A 6,242-nucleotide genomic window follows, 5' to 3' on the forward strand; every position below is an offset into this window, starting at 1 on the left:
TTTAAATATGAGTACTAAATTACTTTCATCATCCGTGCAGTATTCACTTTGTTGAATACTTTGTTCTTTTATGGTTAGTAAAAATGTCTGAGTTCATGTTTTACTTGAATCTTACGTGGACCTCCTGAATACCTCATAAATTGTCTAAATAATGATCAGAAATTTGATAGCATCCTTTGACACCTATGAACAGAGATCACTATTAATCTGTAGCCCAGAGATACAGTGATATTTTTAAACAACTTTGAATAAAAAAATTTCATGAGATACAGCACATTGCACTTTCTTCAGATCAGTGCTGTCCAGTAGCACTTTTTACAATAATAAAAATATTCTTTGTGTGCTCCAATATGGTAGCCACTAGTCACATGTAGCTAGTGAGCCCTTGAAGAGTAGCTAGTATGATTGAAGAACTGAATTTTTAATTTTAATTGAAATTTAAGTAGTCACATGTGGTTAATGGCTACTGTATTGGACAGCATAGCTTTAGAGAATATTTAAGTAGTAGTAACCAAGGAAAGCATTTTTTCAATAGGGTTTTTAAGACTACTAATTTGTTGAAATAAATGGCAGCATCATGATTAAAAAATGATCTGAGCAACGGAACAGCCGCACTGTTTATGTTGACTGTTGCATCCATACAGAATTTGGCACCACCTCTCTCCCACCCCCGTTGTGATGTAGGCCTTCAGAGAAGAGCAGCCCTTTCCGTTTTTGTTTGGAAGTCTTTGGTTTGCAGAGATGTACAGATTCCAGTGCCAATAATTCGTTTCTGATGAGACTGTCATGTCTTTTTAGTGTTAAAATATTTTACGTAGCTAAACCTAGTAATCTTATTGTAGATGAATTTGAAGTCATTTCACCTCTAAATAAGATTGGTCATTTCTCATTTTACCAGTGGTCAAACTGCAACATGGAAGTATATCATATTTATACTTTGTTTAATTCTGGGAGACCATTCATGCTGATGCAAAGACAAGTGTGGTGTTTCTGAGAGAACAAGATTTTGCTGTGTTCTCTGGCCATGTCGTGTGTCACCCTTGATTCCAGCTGGTCGTGTAGTTTGTGTTAATTCCTCAAAAGGGCAGGAGTGGGGTTGGAAAACACCTGGCCAAGGGGAGTGCCAGGCTTGGTACAATTTGTTCCCACTGCTGGGGAAAGAGCTTAAAGCCTGTTTGTTTGATAGCTATCAGTGTTTAATCATCATATGAAAAGACTTAGGGATAACAAAGACCACCAAAGTGCCAAATCTAATACTATTTTAAAAAAATGTAAACAATCGAGGGGTTATAATGTAAGGGTTTTATAATGCTAAGAAATAAGCTCATTTTTAGTTATGGATTTTCATTACTACCTCTTTGCTGTATAAATATATCTCAGTTTTTTAATACCTCAATTTCCTGAGAATCTGTATGTACGTTTTTGTAAATAAAAGAATTTACCATATGCTAGGGGAAGGACCTGGCTTTTAAAGAAATTGTATAAAGACCTTTGTTACTGGATTTGTTAACAGTGAATCAATTTGAAACTTCTTTAAAACATTTTATAGCCTTTTCTGGTCCCTTGACTGAGGTGTTTTTGTTTTGTTTTGTTTTTTTCCTTTTTTAGTAAACATGATCTTATTTAGTGAGACCTATGTTCAGGAAGTGTGTACCCTCATTTGTTAATTTACAACTGCAAAGATTTGTATGTCTCCTATGTTTTCCTTTCATGCCAAAGAAATACTCTTTTTTAAAAGCCAGCAGGTTGCACGAACTGAAAACTCCCCCCCCCCCCCCTGCTTATACAGGCAATCTTAAGTTTTATTTCCTGGGATTTAGATAGTTTCCAGAAGAAAATACCCAATTTTTTAGTTAAAGCTAGTGATAATAATTCGTGAAAGTAACATGGTTTTAGAAATGCATTAGTTCCATTAAGGAAGTAATGACAGTTTTAAGGAACTGTGTTGCATTCAATCCACAATTGCATGAACCTTTTAAAAGTGAATACAAGATATAATCACTAAATTGTGTGTGTGTATGTGAACTACTCAGGATTCAATGGCTGTTATCTTTAGGGCCAGATTTCCCATGATTGCACACGGCTATTGATCCTATTTTTAAGGGGGTCAAACCTGCTGCCTTAAAGCTAAACCTGCTGCCTTTAAACTTTGCTATCCCCCTCCCTCCAACTGTGGCTGTAAACAGTGACTCTGCATAGTCAGCTAGCATTATACTTGATTCCATTGTGAATGCAAATAAAATTTGTTAAGTCCATCAAGTATTAACTAGGTAAATGTAAACTGATTTCAACCTTGTCTTTGGCCAAGTCTACTTGATAGCTTACGATAATTTGGAAATGAAGTACATCGATATGAATGTGAACATTGTGTTTGAGTCATTGTGAGAATAATTATTCATATTTGGAACTGATAATGAACATTTAAAGTGTTTATTTCCATCCTATGGGGCAAATTTCTTAATTTCTCAGAGCCTTTAGTGATTACTACCAGAAAAGCGTATTCTGAAGAATGAGAAAATTTATGTAAATTACCTTAATTCCTAGTAGCTTAGTGTGCAGTAAAGAATAAATGATAATTTATTATTGGTATTTAATGTTGGCATATCACTAATATACATACCATATTAATATATAGTAATTTTGTATTTTGGCATTGGGTTTTGTAGTACCATTTAAACAGTGAAGGTCATCTAAATTTTATGAGATCTTCTGAGAGTAGCCCAAACTGTAGCAAGTAAAGAAAAAAAAAAAAAAGTTGTGCCTTTTTATTATAGAGACTATTAAAATAAGTAGAAGATTATAATCTCGTTGTGTAATTAACTAGGTCCAACCCCCATGACCAGTCTGGCCCTGTCCATTCCCTACCATCTCTTCTCACATTTTTTTGGGGGAGGGGGGAACAAATCCCAGAGATTGTATCTTATATCTTACCTATAAATATTTCAGTACTTATCTCAAATGGTAAGGTCTCATTTTAAATAAAACCACAATACCATTATACACACACAGTAATCCTTAATAATCATATAACCAGTATGAATTCTCCAGTTTCTAGGAAGTTGTTTTAAATAGCAGTATTGAGGTCTGTAAAAAGTGGAGAATAAATATAAGGAGGAGGCTACTTTTGCAAAGAGGATGAAAGATTTCTGTTACGAGGACAATAGACCCCTAAGTAGGTAAATTTGGAGGTACAGACAAGCGACTAAGGGGAGGAAAGTGGGAAAGCAGAGTAATGTTGAAAGCAGGGGCTGTTTCTTGCTTCCTCACTACCTACTGTTTTCCTATGGGCATAGTAAGATGAAGATGATTATTGGGGTAAAAAAGTGGAATTGATAAATCTTGTGAAATTGCTAACAGTGACAAAAGAATGACTCTTAGGAGAAGGGGTTGGGCTTTTGAAATATAATCAACAAACCAAGGCAGAAAAGACACTCGGGTGAGCAGGAAAGAAAATGGGTGGTTAAGCGTCCTGGGATCGAGTCCCACATCAGGCTCCTTGCTCGGTAGGGAGCCTGCTTCTCCCTCTGCCTCTGCCTGCCATTCTGTCTGCCTGTGCTCGCTCCCTCTCCCTCTCTCTCTCTCTAATGAATAAATAAAATCTTAAAAAAAAAAATATATATATATATATAAAAGAAAATGGGTGGTTAGAAAAAAAGTGGTAAAATGGGCACAAAATTTTAATAAAGATGGTTCAGCAAGTGAATGCAGGGTTTTTGTATTTTTTTTTGCTTTTGGAAGAAGATGAGATGGGGAAAGGATAAGGAATCACCTTAAAATCAAACATCCCAATACTGTGGTCAAAAGGGATCAGTAGAGAAGTAATTCAGGATAAATTTATCAGAGCCATTATCAGAATTTATAAGGAAATCAAACTACATGGCTAAAGTTGCCAGAAATGCATCAAATCAGGCGACTTTTTGAGTTTTTTGTACTGCTGCTTACACTAAATGCAAATAGAGTGTGAATTACACACACTCATCTCAAACCAGTGAGCCCAATTTTATTTTTAAGAGAGTACCTGAATAGAGAGAACACCTGTGTGTATTTGCACAGTCTACTGAGGAAGGGTATGTGTGGTCTGGCCTAATAAATGCTTGGAGCTGCTGGGGTGTGAGCCCCTCATCTTGAGCTGGAGAGACCTCTGATTAATGTTCTCTCTCCACGGCCAAGAGGACGGAGGACTAACAGCTGTAGTAAGTCAGATATAGCCAGGCTGCCTTTTTACAGTTTTCAGAGCAGCTCCACTGACTTTTACTCAATCTTTCAAAAGGTCTTTTGAGATGGAAAGATAAAACTGATACTCAAAGTGCTTCAATGACACCTCTGTTGGAGGTCATGCAGCAGTGATGAGATCTGAACCCAGGCCTCATGAGTCTCATCTATCTTGTGTGGTCTTCCCACCACACTCCATGTTGGATGAAACCCAAAGATGACAGAGTCCAGTATGTTTAATTCTGGCAGATAAAATTAAAATTTTAATGAATTCTAAATTATTTAAATTCAGCTATTGGATTCAGCTTAAGCTTTCAATGTTCTCTTAAACTGTTTAATAGGTCCAATTTGTAAAAATCCATTGAAGGATTTAGGATCAAGTGATTTTTTTTTAATCAAGTGATTCTTAATATCTCATTGGTTTCTAATAATCAGGTCTATAGTATCTCTAAAGAGGACTGAAATTTGTTTATTTTTTAAAATAAAGTTACCATATGCATCATCTCATTCTTTGAAGGTTGAAATGAATACTCAGAGTTAATTTTAAATTTTCCAAATGCTGTGCCTTAGCCTGTATGTAAGTCTCTTGCCATATTTCCAGTAAACTTTTACTTGTCAAATTTCAAATAAGCCCATGGAAATACTTTTTTTAAGGGAAAGAATGAAGTTCATAGACAAACTACCTTAATTATTCATCAAGTTGGAATATAATATAAAAAACATTAAAAACACCTCACAAAATCAGGGTCATACGTTCTCTTTATAGTACTAAGCCTACATTAGTGCAAACATTAGGAAATTATTTTATATATATATATATGTGTGTGTGTGTGTATGTGTATATTTTTTAAATAGACTCTTTTCCTGGTGGTAAAATCTTGCTTGAATTAGAGTATCAACTGCTGGTTATATGATGTGAAGTGATTGGTTTTGCCTAATAAAGTTGCCTTCAAATACAGAAGTATGCTAATTAATAGGCAAGATCGGACACTGGTCAGGTCAGGGATGTCAACTGTAGGATGGAAGAACTTTGTCATCTCCCTACTCATAGAAAACGGGGTGATCAATATTTGCCTTTCAGGTTGGTGATGTAGGTTCCACTGGAGTGGAGCTCTAGGACAGTAGGGAAATTTATTCATGGCTGTATGTTTTCACTGCCTAGAACAGTGCCCTGGAACGTAATAGGGATAAAATAAATGTTTATTACATGCATGTATCAATGGATGCCGATTGCTCTTTAAGGTTTACAACAGAAAGCTTTCACACTTAAAATCATCCGAGGTATCAAAGGTGTTAACTGGCTAGCCAGTCAGTCTTTTATTTATTTCCCTCCCCCTTCCTGCATTCTTCATGGGAGGTATACATCCTCTGCTGACATTCTTTACCTTTATATCAAAAGCATGAGAAATGATGTCCTGCTATTAGGCACTAGTGCTCTTACGTTATCTATAAAGCAAGGACCAAGGACCAGGTCTCAAGGACCTGTGCTGGGCCAGGTACCATGCTAGGCACTAAGAAGAGAGCCAGTGGAAAGGCTCCTGAGAGGTTCACAGGGCCAGCCTGCCCTGTGGGATATGCAGATGTGACCACCGAGTTACTATGACTACAGAGATGTTGACAAGGTAAAAACTCTGGAAACCCAGTAAGATCCCAGATATTTTCTTTCTGAATTATTTTCCTGCACTTTTTAAGAGAGAAAGGCCCACCGTATTGTGAACAGTAAGATTTTTTTTAGTATGTCAGACATTCAAATCCTCAGACACATAAGTCCAATTACAAAACCTCTGAATCATAAATTGTACCTAAGAATTTGAACAAGAAAATTTTATGGAAATTGAGATATCTTATTTATATATTCTATCCCAAATGAAATAACTTTCCATAAACCTTATGCAGTTGGACACTTACCTTTTTTTGTTATGGTTATTCACTTGTAACTTCAGTTATGAGGAATAACTCAAGTACTTTCAAAACTAACAATGTTTTTAAAACTTACAGTCCATGTTCAAGTTTGTCTAACCTGTAAGCTA

The sequence above is a fragment of the Mustela lutreola genome, chromosome 7 (assembly GCF_030435805.1).
Source record: "Mustela lutreola isolate mMusLut2 chromosome 7, mMusLut2.pri, whole genome shotgun sequence".
Taxonomy (NCBI): domain Eukaryota; kingdom Metazoa; phylum Chordata; class Mammalia; order Carnivora; family Mustelidae; genus Mustela; species Mustela lutreola.